The 20,887-nt window shown below is 52.2% G+C and overlaps 1 long non-coding RNA gene across 1 annotated transcript in view; it reads left to right on the top strand.

Moving 5' to 3' along the window:
- The window catches only part of LOC138515499 (uncharacterized), a 35,739-nt gene extending 15,913 nt beyond the window's left edge, over positions 1–19,826 (top strand). The window contains exon 3 of the long non-coding RNA XR_011282030.1: positions 19,722–19,826. This is a non-coding gene — a long non-coding RNA (uncharacterized lncRNA). The remainder of the gene's footprint in view (positions 1–19,721) is intronic.
- The last annotated feature ends 1,061 nt before the right edge of the window (positions 19,827–20,887 follow it).

Here is a 20,887-nt window from a genome sequence, read left to right as displayed (position 1 = left end):
GGAGGGGGTCGGAACAAGCCCCATCAGACGGAGGAATCCGGTCTGGGTGACCTGTCCCAGCAGGCTGACGTGGTCAACGAGCCATTCGAGATGACGTGCAGTCTCTCCATGAAAAGACTGCAGGTCACCTCGCATGGCCCGTTGACGCAACGCCACACCAGCCAGGACAGGCTCAACCCGGACCTGGATAGCCACGTCCGCAGGCAGAGGAAGGCCAGTTGACGTCAGCTCATCCCCTGCCTGGAAACGGGTCTGGACGTAGGCATCCCTGCTGGTGCAAGATGATGCAGGGACAGGATCGGGGACAGGATTGCACACAGGCACATCCGCGGCGGCCTGTGCTGCCTCCTGTCCCTGGTCCTGGACTGCACCACTAGCACCAGTGGGATCCCCACCTCCAGACCCCGTCTCTGGTGCTTGCACGGCCTCCTCCTCCACCAGACCCCCCACCAACCTGGATGACTCCGTGCCATCTTCCCCTGTTGGGCCCTGTGGGGTCCCAGCTGCCCCTTCTGCTGCCGAGGAGTCCAACTCCAACCTCCGCCTCTTGGACCTCCCCCCGGCAGCTGCGGCCTGGGACGCGGCACCGGACTCCCCACTCCCCGACGAGATGACAACACGGGAGGGGAGCCGGGCCTTGCGTCTCCGGCTGGCGGTCGGATCCCCGCCGCTGTGCTCCACAGCACCTTCTCCGCCCTCTTCATCAGTTGACGCTGCAGACAGGGAGAAACAAAACACAGGCATCAGGGCACTGTACAATGGACACATACACACATGACAGTTGCACATGAGTGGCATTGGCAAACCTCAGACATGTCATCACAATCCCCAACACACATGTCATTGCAACTCGCACACATGAGCCATACCACAGCCATATCGCAACTGCCACCACCATCCATACACATACAACAGCATGAGCAGCCAAAGGTGACCCAGACATCACATGCAACACAGGAAGTGCACCACACATGTACACACACCACCACACTTGCATGCATGTGTACACCTCTGCCAAGTGTCGCACTGTTCAGACGGGCATCCATGTCACATCTGCCAATCAGGCTTACACATACCGCAGTCACATGCATCCATGTTGCATCACTGTTGCACCCTTGTCAAATACACACACATGCACATGTACACAGTGCTCATACATGCAGCCCAATACAACATACATGCGTGACATCACGGACATGTCTACTTACATACACATACATACAAACATGTGTGCACGCACAACTGCATTTGCCATGCAAGCCTACACACACAAGCACCATCCATGTCTCACACATTACAGCCCTCGCATGTGTCAGCCCCACGGCCATGTACACCCCCACCCATACTCGACCCCATACAAACAGATGTGCAACCTGCACAATACCGAATAATCACCACACGCACTGCTCACAATCAGGATGCATGTACACTCACCGCTCGACTCCAGACGGGTCTGCTTCTCCAGGACCTGGACGTGGAGCGCTGGGGATATGCGTTCCAGGACCCCCATCTGTTCTTCCGACAAGTGGCCCCGGCGCCCCTTGGCATCCGCTGCCTTCAAGAGGCGCCGGGACTTGTTCAGGGTCCTGGACCTGAAGTCCTCCCAGCGCTTCCTGACATGTTGTAAGTCCCGGACTGCCACCCCCTCCGCGTTGATGGCAGTCACGATGTCAGTCCAGATCCGAGTCCGTCCTTCCTTGTCGGCGCGGGAACTTCCGAAGAGGGCATCATACTGCCCCAGGACTTGCTCCACCAGGACACCAACTTCGGTGGCACTGAAGCTGGTGCCCCTCTGCCTCTCTGGCCGGGGGTTGTCAGTGGTCACAGATGGTGTTTGCCCCGACATGACAACCCCAGAGGCAAGAGTGGGTGGGCAACTGGGTCCTGGGGCTGGGCTGTGGAGCGATGGAATTCCAGTCGGGAGTCTTCGGTACCAGCAGGGGTGGTCACAGCAACAGCACCCCTGGCTGATGTGCAGGCAGCAAATGGCAGTGCACGTGGGCAGCAGGCAGTCAGGCAGCAGCAGATGGCAGGTGGGAGCGTGCTCGGGGCTCTGGGGGGCAGTAGTTCGGCCTTCTGGGCAGGAGCGTGGTCTTCCGTGTGCTTACGCGTGGCCAGCTTGGTACGGAGTGATTTGGCACGTGAAAATCCTGCACGTCAGCGTGAAAATCGAGGAAAGGCCCTTAGCGCGTAAGCGCGTCAGCACGCATACGCGATTCTATTGGACCAAAGGCCCTCAGCGCGTAAGCGCGTCTGTGACGTGACCCGCACGGGTGTTTCCCACACAGCACGTGATGACAGAGCACACGTGGAAAGACTGCAAGTCAGAGTCTCATCGCGTGTGATTGGTGGAAATGGCCCTACACGCAGAAGTGACAAAGCGTGTAATTGGTGGAAATGGCCCCACACGCAGAAGTGACAAAGCGTGTAATTGGAGGAAATGTCCCTACACGCAGAAGTGACAAAGCGTGTAATTGGTGGAAATGGCCCTAGCGCGTACACGCCGCGTAAGTGACGCTGGATGTGTGGGCCTGTATAAAAGGTACGCGTAGAACACCACTTCCTTGTACGTGCTTTTCGTGGAGAGCGAGTGGGTGAATTCTGTACTTCTTGTCGTTTCACACGCGATTTACTTCACGGCGTTTCAAGTTCGTATTCCCTGTTACCTCTGACAGCTTTTTCTCTTCTTTCGCTTTTACTGGTTTACCTGGGCCTGTTCCCTCAAACAGTGTTCCCTTCTACTGTTGTCCTGTCTCCTCAGACAGCGTACAAATCTTCTTTTGGCGGGGGTGTTGCCAACCAAACGTGCTCCTTTTACACGCTCGTTTACCAGGCAGAGGGTGAGTCACGCACGTATCTAACATCTGTGCTTGCCCCGTGTGTAGCCTACCCCTTCAGAGGTCATTCTAGGCTGCGTGTGACACGCATACGTTCATTCTTGTGTTTCTGGGTGCCACAGCGTAGTGCAGGTTTTTCTTTCTGCACACGTGGCCTAGGAGGGGTTGCGTGCACGTCATCTCCCTTTTTTGGGCCTCCTGTGCGTTGCGTGACCCGTCATCTTTCCCCAGGGGTTACATTCAGCCTTGCTAGAGCACTAGGGTACAATTACCATCTGGTACCCAACCCCTTTGACCCCCAATTGCCCAGGACAATAGTCTACATCCACTCCCCTACGCACATTAACATCAGTGCCATGGCTGGGAGGCGAGGATTCCGTAAGGGTGGCAAAGGTGGAAGAGCCACAAGTGGTGGCCGTGGTGGATCCGGTAGGGGACGTGGTCGTAACTTGCAGGGTGAGCCTGTCCCCCCATGTGTGGAGGACCAGTCACGGGCACCCATAATCACCCCCCCTCCCCCCCTCCCATTGAGGCTGATGTGGCTGACACCATCCATGCTCAGCCCTTGTTGGACCAGCCCATTGTGGCACCAGACCTGGCTGACTCCATGGCTGACTTCCAGGTCAGCAGGGCTACGACACGTGCGCTGGTGCACGTTGATGCCATCATGCCACGTGGATCTGGGGCAGCAAGGTCATCTGCTGCACCAAGGAGGCAGGGCGGAGAGGCTGCAGGGGCAGCTGCGGCTCCATCCACCCCAGCCCTCACACACCCAGCCAGGACAGTGTCGGTCCTAGTCCATGCTGCTGACATTCCCCCTGACACCATCACACTAGAGCCAATGCCTGCACCAACTCCCATGCTGAGTGTGCAATCCCACACTCCTGATACAGAGTCCACCAGGGCTCCTGCCCCTAGTGTCCAGAGCGGCGCAGGACACTCAGGATCACCACCACCTTCCAAGCGGAAGAGGAAGAGTGCTCGTCCGGCACAGGCTGATGCCCCAGACACGGCTACACAGTCCGGCCCGTCCAGGAAGCCCAGCTTCACGGATGACGAACTGAATGCACTTGTCGAGTATGTGTCCGGACATGACAACGAGATGGTCATTGTTGCAGGATCCAAGACCACACCTGCACAACGCCAGGCACACTGGCAGACCGTTGCGGACATCGTAAGTGCCCTTGGAATCGTGAGGCGCACAGCCAATGATTGCTATAAGCGCTGGAATGACCTAAAGCGCAGGGCAAAGAGTAAGCTGGCCTCAAGTCATGCCGCAACTCTAGTGACTGGAGGTGGGTCTCCAGTAGTAGACATGGAACTCACTCCACATGAGTCAGTTGCTGGGACCTACGTCACGGAGGAACAGATCCAAGGCGTGGGAGATCTGGCTGATTACGAGGCATTGTCCGGTGAGTGCACATGCATGTGTGTGTCATCCATGTGCATGGTGTGTGTGTGAGGGCTTCTGTTTGTGTGCCAGGTGAGAGTGTGTGCGCCTGAGTCGTATGGGTCAGCCATGTGCTTCATGCAATACTTCCTGCGCAGCTGCATTTGGCCATAGCAGTATCCCTTCTGCCAACAGTAGACATCTAGCCCAACTGCACGCCAGTTGCCCTTGAAGTGTCACCTTGCCACAACATATTTGCTTATTTTTCACTGTTCATTCAGTCAGTTTGTTTGCATTCCACCACTTTCACTAGGCATGTCGCTGTCCACTAGTCACATGTCTGACATGGGTATGGTAAAGTGGAGTGACTTTGTTACCTGGATATCATTTGTACACACATGTCCCTGTACAATTGGACCATTTCAGACTGGCAGCTCCAGGTGAAAAATCTGACCTGTTAGAATTAGAAAAGCAATTACATGCGGGAACTGGACTGAATGAATAGGTGCTGCCCTCCTCTCCATCTTCACTCAATAGCAATGGTACATGCCATCTGTGTGATGGCATGTGTGTTTCACCTGGCAATCACAGGCCAATGTGTGATGCCACTGCCAGGCAGCATGCAGAAAATGTGTTCATCTTCCATCTTGGTGTCATCAGTGTGTGCCATTTGCCTGCACTTCATACGCAGTGAGGGTGCATGCATGGGAGGGTTTCAGTCATGTGGGACATGTGTCAATCAAGTACTGGTTCTCTTGCTTCTCAGCCCTCATTGTGTGCCATGGTGCTGATGCCTGTTTCCATTTCTTTGTTTTCATGTCTTTGCAGGGGAAGACGCACCTGATACTGCTGGGGTTGTGGAGATGGTGCAGACCCAGGAGGGGTCCGAGGGCCGACCAACCACCAGTGAGGGACGTGGTGTGGTGGTGGGGGAGAACCCACAAGTGCTGCAGGTCGTGCTCTCGAGGGGTGTCTCTGGTTGCACCTCCCCCGAGCTGTACTCAGGTGTTGATTCGGATGAGACCTACGTGCCGTCGCAGGTGAGTGTTCCAGGGAGGGATTCTGTTCTGTCTCACCCACCTGCACCAGGGTCAGAACCCTCCATGGGGATGTCAGTGTTGGCAGCTACGCCTTCGGTGGTTACGGATGCAGGGTCACACTCCGCGACATCTGATCCTGTTCCTGGGCCAGCAGATCAGAGGGGGAATGCAGTCCTGCAGCCTCAGGCAGTGCCGGCACAGCAAGGCGCAGTTCGCCTTGCCCCAGACAGGTGTGGTGCCCGCCGACGTGGTGGCCGTACGCCACCCGGCAATACCGCATGGGAGCAATCCATTTACGGTATGGCAACCCAACAGGCTGCATCATCCGAGATGATGGCTCAGGCCATGGATAGGGTGGCCACTTCCATTGTCCCCCCAGAAAGGCTGATGGAGCGACTAGAGCAGGCAACCGACTCCATCTGCCAGTCACACAGGGAGGACATGTTGGGGTCCAACAGGGACAGGCGGGCGGCACTGGCGACTCTGCAGGAGGCCATCTCCATTGAGTCCCAGGGCCACAGGGAAGCCCTGAGGCAGGAGCTCCTTCACCTCAGGACGACTCTTGTTGAGCTTGAGGCTTCAACACACCAAAGGACAGAACAGCAGCTGGAGCGTCTCACCCGTACGCTCTCAGCTGAGATGCAGGCAACGAGGGCAGAGGTCCGGGCATCCCGTGAGTTGTTGCATGGGGACCTCCGCACACTCATCCTCCAGAACCAGACCTACCACACCCGCATGCTTGCAGCCATGGAGGAGCAGACTAGGGCCTTGCGTGGGCTGCCTCCCATAGTGCAACCACCTCCGGATGCAGCTGCACAGGGTGATAATAGCGACAGCAGTGATACTCCCACAATAGGGTAGCCGTGTGGGCCATGAGCCCATGGAGGTGTTTTATCTTCCCAGGATCCACGCAGGTGGGTTCTGGTGTGCATCCTGTCCTCGGACCTCCTGGGTGGCCTCCCCAACCCCCCCGGGCCCATCAATGGCCATTTTTGATTGTTTCTTATTTTTATTTTTATTTTGATTTCTTTTATTCCCAATTTTTTTGGGACGATCTGTTGGCTTCCGTGGTTCCTGTGGGCATACGCTGCATTGTGGCTGGGCACATGCAGGCTTGTAATGTATTTGGTTCAGATGCTTGGGTTTGAGTCACACACACCCCTCCTGCTTCCCGTTTCCATGGGCTTGCAAAGGGTGTGCCCAAGTGACAGTGAATTACACAGTGACGTTGGACTCCCATGAGCTGTGTGGGCAGTCTGTAGTCAATACTGTGTATACATTCCTAGTGCATATTGCTATTGTGTTGTACACTGCATGTTGCATTGATGTGTAACTCTTCTTCTGTGTCTACCTCCCAATTTGCAGGTCCCTTCCTCATGTCCACACAAGGACCTCTAGTCTGGAGATGGGGTCCATGTTGGCAGCAGTGCACCTACAACTCTACATGGCGCCAACACTGCACAGTTGGTAGTGGTGGGAGACATGAGTGGGGGCCTGGTCGAGGCTGCCCCTGCACTGCTGGGGTGTGGTGGGAGACATGAGTTGGACATGGGTGGGGGCCTGCTGGCAGGTGCCCCACAGTGCTGGGGGGTGGGGGTGGTGGGTGACATGAGTGGGGGCCTGGTGGAGGCTGCCCCTGCACTGCTGGGGTGTGGGGGTGGTGGGAGACATGAGTGGGGGCCGGGTGGAGGGTGCCCCTGGTGGCTGGGGTGTGGGGGTGGTGGGAGACATGAGTTGGACATGGCTGGGGGCCTGCTGGCAGGTGCCCCACAGTGCTGGGGGGTGGGGGTGGTGGGTGACATGAGTGGGGGCCTGGTGGAGGCTGCCCCTGCACTGCTGGGGTGTGGGGGTGGTGGGAGACATGAGTGGGGGCCTGGTGGAGGGTGCCCCTGGTGGCTGGGGGGTGGGGGTGGTGGGAGACATGAGTGGGGGCCTGGTGGAGGGTGCCCCTGCACTGCTGGGGTGTGGGGGTGGTGGGAGACATGAGTGGGGGCCTGGTGGAGGGTGCCCCTGGTGGCTGGGGGGTGGGGGTGGTGGGAGGCATGAGTGGGGGCCTGGTGGAGGCTGCCCCTGTACTGCTGGGGTGTGGGGGTGGTGGGAGACATGAGTGGGGGCCTGGTGGAGGGTGCCCCTGGTGGCTGGGGTGTGGGGGTGGTGGGAGACATGAGTTGGACATGGCTGGGGGCCTGCTGGCAGGTGCCCCACAGGGGTGGGGGTGGTGGGTGACATGAGTGGGGGCCTGGTGGAGGCTCCCCCTGCACTGCTGGGGTGTGGGGGTGGTGGGAGACATGAGTGGGGGCCTGGTGGACGGTGCCCCTGGTGGCTGGGGTGTGGGGGTGGTGGGAGACATGAGTGGGGGCCTGGTGGAGGGTGCCCCTGGTGGCTGGGGGGTGGGGGTGGTGGGAGACATGAGTGGGGGCCTGGTTGACGGTGCCCCTGCACTGCTGGGGTGTGGGGGTGGTGGGAGACATGAGTGGGGGCCTGGTGGAGGGTGCCCCTGGTGGCTGGGGGGTGGGGGTGGTGGGAGACATGAGTGGGGGCCTGGTGGAGGGTGCCCCTGGTGGCTGGGGTGTGGGGGTGGTGGGAGACATGAGTGGGGGCCTGGTGGAGGGTGCCCCTGCACTGCTGGGGTGTGGGGGTGGTGGGAGACATGAGTGGGGGCCTGGTGGAGGGTGCCCCTGGTGGCTGGGGGGTGGGGGTGGTGGGAGACATGAGTGGGGGCCTGGTTGACGGTGCCCCTGCACTGCTGGGGTGTGGGGGTGGTGGGAGACATGAGCGGCGGCCCGGTGGCGGGTGCCCCTGGTGGCTGGGGGGTGGGGGTAGTGGGAGACATGAGTGGGGGCCTGGTGGAGGGTGCCCCTGGTGGCTGGGGTGTGGGGGTGGTGGGAGACATGAGTGGGGGCCTGGTGGAGGGTGCCCCTGGTGGCTGGGGGGTGGGGGTGGTGGGAGACATGAGTGGGGGGCTGGTGGAGGGTGCCCCTGGTGGCTGGGGTGTGGGGGTGGTGGGAGACATGAGTGGGGGCCTGGTTGACGGTGCCCCTGCACTGCTGGGGTGTGGGGGTGGTGGGAGACATGAGTGGGGGCCTGGTGGAGGGTGCCCCTGGTGGCTGGGGGGTGGGGGTGGTGGGAGACATGAGTGGGGGCCTGGTGGAGGGTGCCCCTGGTGGCTGGGGTGTGGGGGTGGTGGGAGACATGAGTGGGGGCCTGGTGGAGGGTGCCCCTGGTGGCTGGGGGGTGGGGGTGGTGGGAGACATGAGTGGGGGGCTGGTGGAGGGTGCCCCTGGTGGCTGGGGGGTGGGGGTGGTGGGAGACATGAGTGGGGGCCTGGTGGAGGGTGCCCCTGCACTGCTGGGGTGTGGGGGTGGTGGGAGACATGAGTGGGGGCCTGGTGGAGGGTGCCCCTGCACTGCTGGGGTGTGGGGGTGGTGAGAGACATGAGTGGGGGCCTGGTGGAGGGTGCCCCTGGTGGCTGGGGGGTGGGGGTGGTGGGAGACATGAGTGGGGGCCTGGTTGACGGTGCCCCTGCACTGCTGGGGTGTGGGGGTGGTGGGAGACATGAGTGGGGGCCTGGTGGAGGGTGCCCCTGGTGGCTGGGGGGTGGGGGTGGTGGGAGACATGAGTGGGGGCCTGGTGGAGGGTGCCCCTGGTGGCTGGGGTGTGGGGGTGGTGGGAGACATGAGTGGGGGCCTGGTGGAGGGTGCCCCTGGTGGCTGGGGGGTGGGGGTGGTGGGAGACATGAGTGGGGGGCTGGTGGAGGGTGCCCCTGGTGGCTGGGGTGTGGGGGTGGTGGGAGACATGAGTGGGGGCCTGGTTGACGGTGCCCCTGCACTGCTGGGGTGTGGGGGTGGTGGGAGACATGAGTGGGGGCCTGGTGGAGGGTGCCCCTGGTGGCTGGGGGGTGGGGGTGGTGGGAGACATGAGTGGGGGCCTGGTGGAGGGTGCCCCTGGTGGCTGGGGTTTGGGGGTGGTGGGAGACATGAGTGGGGGCCTGGTTGACGGTGCCCCTGCACTGCTGGGGTGTGGGGGTGGTGGGAGACATGAGTGGGGGCCTGGTGGAGGGTGCCCCTGGTGGCTGGGGTGTGGGGGTGGTGGGAGACATGAGTGGGGGCCTGGTGGAGGGTGCCCCTGGTGGCTGGGGGGTGGGGGTGGTGGGAGACATGAGTTGGACATGGGTGGGGGCCTGCTGGCAGGTGCCCCACAGTGCTGGGGGGTGGGGGTGCAAGGGGACATGAGTTGGTGTTCATTAGTTCAAGGAGACATGTGCCTTTGCTGGGGGGCATGCCCATGTTGGGTGGGCTGCCTGCGGGACATGACCAGGGATGCAGGGTAGTCCCCTGTGGTGTGGGCTGCCTGCAGGGGCCGTGGAGGGTGTACAGGGTACACCTGGGAGGACCCACACTGTCAAATCACATGTGGAACTTCCCGCGCACCCCTGAAATACACGCGCCCAGGCTATTCGCGTGTGGAACTTCCCGCGCACCCCTGAAATACACGCACCCAGGCTATTCGCGTGTGGAACTCCCCGCGCACCCCTGAAATACACGCGCACCCAGGCTATTCGCGTGTGGAACTTCCCGCGCACCCCTGAAATACACACGCCCAGGCTATTCGCGTGTGGAACTTCCCGCGCACCCCTGTAATACACGCGCCCAGGCTATTCGCGTGTGGAACTTCCCGCGCACCCCTGAAATACACACGCCCAGGCTATTCGCGTGTGGAACTTCCTGCGCACCCCTGAAATACACGCACCCAGGCTATTCGCGTGTGGAACTCCACGCGCACCCCTGAAATACATGCGCACCCAGGCTATTCGCGTGTGGAACTTCCCGCGCACCCCTGAAATACACGCGCCCAGGCTATTCGCGTGTGGAACTTCCCGCGCACCCCTGAAATACATGCACCCAGGCTATTCGCGTGTGGAACTTCCCGCGCACCCCTCAAATACACGCGCCCAGGCTATTCGCGTGTGGAACTTCCCGCGCACCCCTGAAATACACGCGCCCAGGCTATTCGCTTGTGGAACTTCCCGCGCACCCCTGAAATACACGCGCCCAGGCTATTCGCGTGTGGAACTTCCCGCGCACCCCTGAAATACACGCGCCCAGGCTATTCGCGTGTGGAACTTCCCGCGCACCCCTCAAATACACGCGCCCAGGCTATTCGCGTGTGGAACTTCCCGCGCACCCCTGAAATACACGCGCCCAGGCTATTCGCGTGTGGAACTTCCCGCGCACCCCTGAAATACACGCGCCCAGGCTATTCGCGTGTGGAACTTCCCGCGCACCCCTCAAATACACGCGCCCAGGCTATTCGCGTGTGGAACTTCCCGCGCACCCCTGGAATACACGTAGCCCGCTCCCCCAGGCCCGATCGCGTGAGGAACTTCACGCGAACCCCTGTAATACACGTAGCCCGCTACCCCAGGCCCGATCACGTGAGGAACTTCACGCGAACCCCTGTAATACACGTAGCCCGCTCCCCCAGGCCCGATCGCGTGTGAAACTTCACGCGAACCCCTGAAATACACGTAGCACGCTCCCCCAGGCCCGATCGCGTGAGGGACTTCACGCGAACCCCTGTAATACACGTAGCCTGCTCCCCCAGACCCGATCGCGTGTGAAACTTCACGCGAACCCCTGAAATACACGTAGCACGCTCCCCCAGGCCCGATCGCGTGAGATACTTCACGCGAACCCCTGAAATACACGTAGCCCGCTCCCCCAGGCCCGATCGCGTGAATAACTTCACGCGAACCCCTGTGATGCACGTACCCTGCTGAAATCGCGTGTTAGACTTCCCGCGCACCCCGGTATACACGCACACGTATTTTTTGTCAGCGGGTGTCCGTGTTTGTGGGTACCCCTTTGCACGTCATTTTTCCTGGAGGGCCACAGTATGGGACATTCATCATGGCAGTATATAGGTGCTATTTGTTGGCGCACCTTTTGGCGCACATTTCTTACAGCCGCAGAGACGCTACCGCCTGCTTTCTTGTGGCGGTCGTGTTTGTGCCTGTGCGCTGGTTTGAGCGTGCGCTTTTTTCCCCTATTCTATTCCATGAATACGTGTTGTAGGCGAGCGTGTGGGCGTTCCGCGCACTTGTGCCCTGTACTTCCCCCGTGACGCCCACGTTTTGGCAAGTTGTTCCCCATTCCGAGTGTTACGCCCGTGTTCCGCCTACTTTTGTTGCGTGCGCCGCGCTATGTGCGAATTTCGCTGTGGCCTGTGCGATTTTCGCTGTGACCTGGCGCACGCTGTTAGATGGCCTGTGCGCCAACGTGCGCCGCGCACTTTTTTATCGCACATACGCTGGTTTTCTCGCGCACGGCCTTCCATGAATCGACGTGCGCTGCTTTTCGTGCGATTTTCGCAATTGCACTGCGATTTTCGCTATTCCACTGCGATTCGCACGTTTTTGCCCACACGCGCCGCGCTAATTATTCCATGAATCGGCCTGTGTGTTTGCTCGACCTCCACATTCAGGGGGCCACAGAACGATTGCCCTTCGACCACCTATGGGTCCTAGTAATCAGGATAGGCCATTCTAGAGAGAAACTTTCCCACATTGCCAGGCTCTAATTTAACCGAGTGGGAAGAAAGGAATCACTCAAAATGAATGCCAATGGTCCAAAGAATGTGGTGCACAATGACTGCCCCTCGGTAATAATGACCAATGGCCCCCGCATATTGCCCAATACAAATGAAGATCAGGAGACTCTCACCAATAAATGCATATGTTGGGGTTGACCTCTGAGTTTTTCCCCAGGGAATGTTAAGATAGTCCTCAGAATCCTTCAAAGTAAATCAAGAGAGGTTCGAACAGCCACGTCAGGAGCGAAGGGGACTGGAGGAGGAAGGAGGTGGGCCACACTGTGGGGAGCAACAGACACGAGGGCGCCATGCAATCCAGTGACCTGGAAGGTGTACACTGACTCCGCCAGGGGAGGTGTAACAAAGGTAAAAGCTAGGGCTATAAGCTTTTATGATGGAATGTGGCCTGATTGGCTGGACTAACAGATGAGCCAGAATGGTGCTCATATATTCGAGGGGCTCAAGTAATCGTACTGCAGGAGACATGGGTGTCAGAACCCACCCCACTCCAAGGGTATAAAAACTATTATATCCCAGCTGTAAAAGGGTCAAAAGGTAGGCCAAGAGGGAGCCTTCTTATGTGGATAGATGTCATTCTGGATTGGAAGGTGGTTGAATGACATACAAATTCTTTGTATCTTCAACTATTGCATGTGACAACTGGCGAGGGAGAAACCTTTTGGCTGTCGAACATCTATAAGAGGCGCTCAGGGCCCCAGGGAATGGCGACACTAAGCAGATTTCAAGAACTAAAAAACTCAAAGGCCCTCTAGATCACCCCAAAGAAATGACACCCTTGTGGTAGGGGATGTAAATTTACAGATAGAACCATTAAGAGAAACTGATATCTTCTCTGAAGCTTTGTCCGGAAAGGCACACTTGGTCAAACAATCAATAAAAATGAATCAGCAAATCGGGGGCATCTCACGCTTTTTGTCACGTTGTGAAGGTGAACCTTTAGAAGTGATAACTAAAATCCTCAATACCCAAGTAATGGCAGTCACTATGTATGGGGCCCCAATTTGAGGCTTCCAGAGGGCTACCGAAGTGCAAATTAAAGAAAACCAATTTATCAGAAGACTGCCAGGTCTTCCAAACTCGGCTGCAAGTATTGCGATCCATCATGAATTGGGACTAGAGTTCTGGGAAGACCTGTGGGCATTGGCCCCAATTTTGGTTTGGATTCGGCTGTGGGCAAATGAATTTGCTTCCCTCTGCCATTTTATTATTCGCTCTGTATTGGAAAGGGGGAATGGCGCAAAATTCCTTGGTTGCACTACATCTCTAAAGCCCTTGAGGAGGTTAATTTAGGAATTCTATTCCCACCTGATATGTTAATAACAGAGGCGGAAGGGAAAAGTTATAAAATGGTGGTGAGGGAGGCTGTCACAAGGAAAAGAATGCTATTAAAATATGGCACTAATTCAGGCCAAATACATTCTATGATTATAGGCCACGGTGATTCAGCCGTATTTAGTTTGGGGGTCTAGGAAAAAAGACAGGTGGCTAATTACTAGGGCTAGATTTGATTGTCTTTGTCTGCGTTGTAATACAGTTGAATGGAAAGCATTCCCCGAGTCCACTTGTTGTCCGGTGTGTGGTTACTGGCGTGAAGATCTTTCCCACATACTATTATTTTGTTCTGGTTATGTTGGAATACGCAGAGTAACTTTGCTTCCTGTTTTAAAGAAAACAGAGATCCGTAGCTACAAGGCAGCTATCATTTATCTCTTGCGTGCAGACACCATTTTTACCGCCTGGGCACTGCTCTCTTTTCTCAAAAGAGCGATGTATTTTTAGAAAGGGGATGATTAGATTACAGGGAGGTGGAATGTCTTAATAGTTTTAAAACTTGGTCAGTGGTTTTTAAGGTTTTAATATTGGAAGTTACACTACTATATTTTTATGGATTTCTGAAATTGTATAATGTGGAAATGTGTTGTGCTTTGTATATGCATTTGTATGTTTAATGGATATTTTCATCCGAATAAACTTTTTTGACTGACTGACTGATATCTTATGGGTGGACCAAGATATGGACTGGGGCAAACCCACCCTTATGGCCGCCCCCCAAAAAGAGTAGATCATCTAGCAGTAGAGTCAGCCTGTCTAGTAGTATATAGCTTAAACTTAAGGGCATACAATGGACGGTCACTTGAAAACCAGCCGGCAAATTTAATGTTTAATGGATGCAAAGGGACCTCCCACATAGATTACATATTGATTTCTGGTAACGAGTGGGCAAGGGTGTGTGATTTTGAGGTGTGTGAGAGACCAGAAAGGGACCACTAGCCCCTAACAATTGGTGTTTTAGGAAAGAGGCTGGTCATAGATAAAGTATGTGGCCCAAAAAGCAACCAGACGATTCTCACAGTGGGCCATGCCCGTAAATTGGTCTAATGGGCCAACAATATCAAGCAAGAAGGCAGGCCAGCCAAATACAACTCAATTCTTGACAACTTGGATGTTATATGTGGAGATGAGTGCCCAGAGAGTGAAATAATGAGTGAGTTTTGGGAAACGCAATGGAAACCTGATCCCCCACATTTCATTGCCCGCTGCTAAATAAAAGAGGAACTCACTGACCAGAATTAGTTGGTATGATGATGCTTGTGCCAAGGCCAACAAGAAAATTGTGATCTGTGCCAGATCTGACTTAGGGGAAGACAAAGTTAGGCAGCTCCAGTTAAGATCCAACTACAAGAATCTTACTACATCCCAAAAAAGGGAGTTTGTCAAGTACCAGTGGAGTGCCATCCAAAAAGCACTAGAGGTTGGGGATAACATTCTATTCTGGAAGCTGGTCACTGATAAAGAATGGAGAGGGGACCAGACCTTGCAATGTTGTATCACTGCTGATGCTTGGTGGTCCCATTTCTCCAGTTTGTATAAGTGCTCTAAACAGGAAGGGCCTCTGGTCCAAAATAGAAATGTGCTTATAACCACAGCACCCAATAACCTCCTTCTAACGGTCCAAGAAGTAGAGAGGGCACTGAGGTCGCAAAAAAACAGAAAAGCCACGGGCCCAGACTTAATATCCATAGATCTGTATGAAAACGAAGCAGGGATATGGGCCCGACCCTATGTACATTTTGCAATGCTATAATTAGACTGGGCATGGTTAGAAGCACTGCTGAGGGAGTGCCAGGATTGCCCAGGAATGGCCGCAGAGAAATACCCTTCATTATTTTATGCAGATTTTATGACCAAATGCAGAGATTTACAACTTGCCCTGAATACAGACACAACTAAGTTCATGCTCTTTAAGCCACCATTTGCAAAACATAGCCCTTTGTCACTAGAAGCGAATGATATAATATTGGAGCAGGTCAAACATTTTGATTACTTGGATGTCAGGTTTCAAGAGTCGGGTGGATGGACAGCGCAGATAGAAAAGTCAGGAACCATCCAGGGGAAGTACAGTGGGGCCATTAAGTCATGTTTTAATAGGCATGGCAGTGGTGCAATGTTGCACGCACTTGATTTGTATAAGAAACAGGCATTACCCGCATCTACCTATGGTGCCGAGTTATGGGGTTGTGTTCATACAAGGAAGCTGGAAATATATGAGAATGTGTTTTTGAAAAAAATGCTTCTACTCCCAAACAGTGCCTCATCAGTCTTGGCCAACCTGGAGCTTGATGCCACCTCAGTGGGAGATCTGGTTGCCCTCAAACCTGCCCTGTATTGGTTAAGACTCTGGCAAACAGAGGGTTTAGAGAAACATCGGGACACCTTAACCCATTGTATGTCATTGTAGGGGGGTAAAAGCTCTAAATGGGCTGCACATGTAAGGAAAGTCCTCTTTGCGCTAGGAGGGAAAGGCCTGTGGGAAAGCCCCCAGGGATGGATAGAACTCGCTGCCAAGAGTCTGAAAAAAGAGGCAAAAATGAGAGCAAGGGAGCCGCTTTCGTATGTACCAGCATACGAAAGATCATTATATGTCCACCAAAGGTTGGAGATACTGCCAACAATATCTTTCACAAAATGATGAAATGATATGGAGATGGGCGTGTGCCCCATGTGTGGGGCAGTAAGTGAAACTATGACCCACTATTTGTTGATCTGCCCCATGACTTTAAATCTGAGATGTACTTTCAGGAGCGCAGCCTTAAGGGAAGCTGGGATCGGCTCCTTAGGCGAGGCTTTGCGGTTTCTCAGACAGTCTATGCTGCCCGCGTTGTCTTTGCAACTGCACGATATGTGCATAGGGCATGGTTGCGAAGGACGCGGGCTATGAGACAGACCATAATAATTGTACATGCCCCCATCCAGGCAATCTATTCCTACTCTTGCATTTGTGTAGTGTCGAAGAATTTTGGATATTTGTGTGAGGCTACGAGCAATGCTCTCCTCAAAAGAAAGATTTGTTTTACCCTACATTCACATGAAGATAGATTGGGAGTTGGATAATGTGGCTGCTATAGTAAGAATTATCCTTTTTACTGACCTATTGATTAACCAACCTTTTAACTTGTGTTTTATTAAAAATGACAATATTTTTTTAATAACAACATTGTCGAATAATCAGCAATATAACTTTTTATATACATAAAATGTGTTATGAACGTGTGTATTTGTATTTGAAGGTTTCGGTTGAGCGATTGAAGTCAAATGTTCCTTTGTCCTCGGCCTCTCATTCCCTAAAATATCTGGGTGTCCATTTAACAGCAAAGTATTCTGACTTATGCACTGCAAATATATTACCACTCTTCACTGGGGCCAAGCAATATCTGATGACCCTATTGCCTTGATCATTGTATACCTTCCAAGCCCTGCCAATTTGGATCCTGATGATGGCGTTAAAAGACTTGCAGTCACATGTTTTTATGTTCATCTGTATGAGGAGGTGTCAGAGAGTGGCTAGACACACGCTCATGGCAGCGAAGGGCGTGAGGGGATTAGCGATGCCTGACATTGAGAGCTATCTTTGTGCTGCCCAAATTGCACCCATTCTGGAAAGCCAGATGGTCATGCACCGCCCAAACCACAGGGTAGATGTAGTGTTGGCTCTTTCCGAGGGCTCTTTCTGAGGGTGCGAAGACAAGGAGAGCGGGGACTTACAACATCTAGAGGCACATTGGAATACTGGGATGAAGCTGTGCGGCGATATGCCACAACTACCTTTCTTTCTCCTATGTCAGGGGTTTGGGGAAATAGTGAATTCCCCCCAGGGATGGGTATAGGCCGGTTCCTTAGGTGGTCTGAGGGCGGCTTACACCGGCTGGGGCAACTGTTTGGAGATGATCAGCCTCTCACATTTGACCAATGTAAGCAAGCCTTTATGGTTACCGACTCAGACAAATACAGATATATACAGTTACGTCACTGGATGACTCGGGCTAATGTAACTGCTCAGGAGAAACGAGATACGACCCGCTTTGAGGATCTATTCATAGGCCATCCTCCAGTAGCTATACTTTCATCCTTGCATAAGGATTTGAACCCCAGCAGGTTCAAGGTCCCCCATGGATATATGTCCAAGTGGGAGGAGGACCTGGGGCATCCAATTGATGACTTGACCTGGTACAACATCTGGATAAGAGCAGGCAAATCATACCAGGCAGTGCAGCTAAAAAAGAATTGCTATAAGTAGTTCTCTCCCCGGTGCTGGAGGTGCTGGACATCCCTGGGCTCCTTTTTCCATATGTGGTGGGTTTTTCCTCAGATTTGGGGGTTCTGGAAGGAAGTGGTGGCTCAGATTAAGGAAATCTGTGGGACGGAATTGGAAATGGATCCCTTGATGTTGCTTTTGGGGAACGAGGATTCACAGGGTCATTACAAAATGGCAGCCAAGAGCTCTAGTCTGGTCACCCAATTTGTAGTAGCGGCACGACTGGTGAAATCAAGGCACTGGACGTCCAAAGAAGCACCAGATATGAAGGAGTGGTGGCACGGGTGTGGCATGCGATCGCCATGAGTAAAATAGATGGGGCAATGCAGGAGCTAATGGTGCAATACTTAACGGACTTGAACCTGCTAATCAGGTTTATACGTAGTCATGATAACCCCAATATCCATCATAAACCGCATTAGATGACATCCTTTACGTTGATATAAATTACCTGTCGAGACTTGTGTCGTAAACCAGCATCAAAATATTACACTGCGCTATTCAACTGAAATTGTACTAGAATTGTTTGATATCTGTGAGTATCTGTTTTTCTTTTTGAACTTTATTTTGGTAAAATGGTTCAATGTTCATTATCTACAGAACTGTACTGAATGTGTCGGCAAGGCCTTTAACAGTGCCATCTCGGAAACGAGAATACATTCTTTTCTTTTCCCTTTGTAGGGAAAATACATTGTTACAGTTTTTGGTACAAGGAAATTTGTACTTTAAAAAAGTTTAAATGACAATGAAAAAGAAAAGTTTGTTTGATGATGATGATGAGGGTATTTCTCATTAGTACAGCCATCTGTGCCTGGTGCCTTTCGGAATTTTGATTGTTGCGTTGTCTCATCTAGTTCTTCGTATTCCATTTCATTTTCCAGCATCTTTCTATCTTCAGCTTTAAAGGTCTAGCTGGATATTGTTCGGAATTTTATTAATTTCTCCTTCTTCTTTTTCCACCAGTTTTTTGAGGCATAAATTGTTTTCATATCTCAATAAAATCCCTTAGCTTTTTCTTTATTTTTAAGTTTTTATGAGTTTATCATTACGTTGATTATATTTTTCGATTATTTCTACCCTAATTGAGTTTCCATGAATTTCCTGAATATATTTCTAAATTCACAAGATTCTCACATGTTTTCCTTTGTACATTTGTAGCATTCATATGAATCTGTGTTAGTTGTTCCTGCTTCCTTTCTAGTCAGGTAAACATAATCTGTACTAACTAAGTACTTAAACATCAGTTGTTTAAAGCACTTACATTTTGCTTTCAAAATTGCTTTGCAAGCATCACTTTTTATTCATGGCCCACATGAAACTGCTTGCTCACCCCCCTTTGAATGTATTCAATTTATTTCGACTATCTTTACATCATTCTTTCATTAAAAAAAACTGTCTTCTGCCTTGATCTACACCTGGCCTACTTCTTCCTCATTGCTTTGTAGGGTTTTATCCATTAGTTCATCATTGTTTGCTTCAATTTTAGACTTCATTCTATATTTGCTTGATCAGAGAAATGTATTCAGTTGATTTAATTACCTGTAGTATTGGCGAGTTCTTTGCTAATTAGAAATAATGAATGCAGACATAATGTGTATGCCAAGGACAAAACAATGGTTATTCCTGCTTCCTAGATTTTTAAGATCAACCTAAACTTATAAGGCTCACATCTTTCAAACACTCTTACGAAGATGTTTGTACCTGTGGCAGCTAATTCCTGTGTAATCTCCCTGAGGATTTGTTATGAAGCATATTCAAAGAAATAGTGAAATGTCCCCCAAATGGGTACAATTTAGGACATACTGCCATTTCCTGTGTTATCACTATAAACAATTTGATATTATTTCACCAAAGGAAGACAGCAACAGTTATGTATTAGTTTCTAACAGCAATATTGTAAATTTCATATGTTCCCTCTGCAGCAGCACTAGTCACTAAGAAGTAACTTTGAAAACAAGCCTCCACGCTCCAAGGATATTCCTTAGCACAACTCAAACCCTTCACACAAACAATTACTACCTTCGCTGCTTCCTGTATGCACTAGAACATTCCCACACAGAAATAGACTTGTACACAAGAGCATTATGAATTTGCCATTTTCTGATCAGCAGTGTAATTTGATTGATCAATGCTGACTCTACAGACATACAAAATATCAGAAATGCAATTCCTATCCCTCAATCCCTTTCTGACCTGTACAGATATTTCTTGTTCATTTAAACGTTCTGCCCTTTTCTATTCTCTTGCAGATCAAGGCCTGGATACCTGTGGTGAGAGCACAAAACACCACTCTCTGGACACTGTTAGAGCACTATGGTGGTAACCAGCACAGTATAACAATACTCTTAACATAGCATAATATGTGCACTGAGCCCTTGAAAATGTGATAAAAACAGTTTTATAAACATAAACATTGCCTGTGCTTTTCTTCCGGATTGCTGTTGAGTTGTGACAATTCGTCCATATTGTCCAATCTGCAGATCTTTCTGCTCCATTAGAGGACTGGGCATCTCTTGGAGAAAAGCTGCATATGGTTCTGAGTCAAGAAGTTCATGAGGTACGCTTTGAGCTTTTTATTCTAGAATTCATACCATTAATATTTCCTGAAATGATCTTAATCCTATTGTGATGAATGTTAAGCAGTTTTAAAGTTTTCCTTGTCCTTACTGTATTGTTTATTATGAGGATGTGTGTCAAGCTTTCTTGGTTTTGAGTATCTTCTTCAGTTTTGATAACATGTAAGTAGGTAATCTTTCCCCAATGGAGTGCATGTGAGCCCTACTTGCCCCAGATGTGCCACCTACATGTCTTTTGGGGCATGGACAGACTGTTGTGGTAAAGAGCTTTCCCTTTCCCCCCTCCTCCTCTAAGTTTCCAGCTCTCCTTTCTTGTTAAAAAAAAACAGCTAGTAGCTTTAGTTTCTTACATGGTGTGATAACTCTTATATATTCATCTTCAAGGATTATTTTGAGCTTGGTTGTTTATTGTAAGTAGACTTGCTCACTTGCTCTTTAGAATGCATCAAGGGTAGGTCTCAGTACCCACACACTCTGATAATTTTCTAGGCTAATATCAGCACACTAAATCCACTGTGTTGTAGCCATAATTGTCTTGTGCCATTATTCAGAATTGAGTGGTGAATTGGCAGATGTTCACTGCAATTTTTCATAGGTCTGTTTTTATCTGTTTTTTCTATGCTGGATCTCTGTGTGCTCACTTAAAAAAGGAGAGGGATTCCTCGCCTTGGAAAATAACATAATGTATTTGAGCAATATACATGCAAAGAATGCAATATCCTTTCGTGAGCATTTCTCGTTGGTATTCAATCTGCATTCCTAGCTTCCAGATGTTTGCATTATGCCAGGAGGGCATCAGTCTGCTCAGTGTGTTCAAACAGTATGTCATCCTGTGCTGC

The sequence above is a fragment of the Ambystoma mexicanum genome, chromosome 6q (assembly GCF_040938575.1).
Source record: "Ambystoma mexicanum isolate Mex_15411 chromosome 6q, UKY_AmexF1_1, whole genome shotgun sequence".
NCBI classification, from domain to species: domain Eukaryota; kingdom Metazoa; phylum Chordata; class Amphibia; order Caudata; family Ambystomatidae; genus Ambystoma; species Ambystoma mexicanum.
The sequence above is the reverse complement of the archived record's forward strand: the minus strand, read 5'-3'. Positions and strand labels throughout refer to the sequence as shown.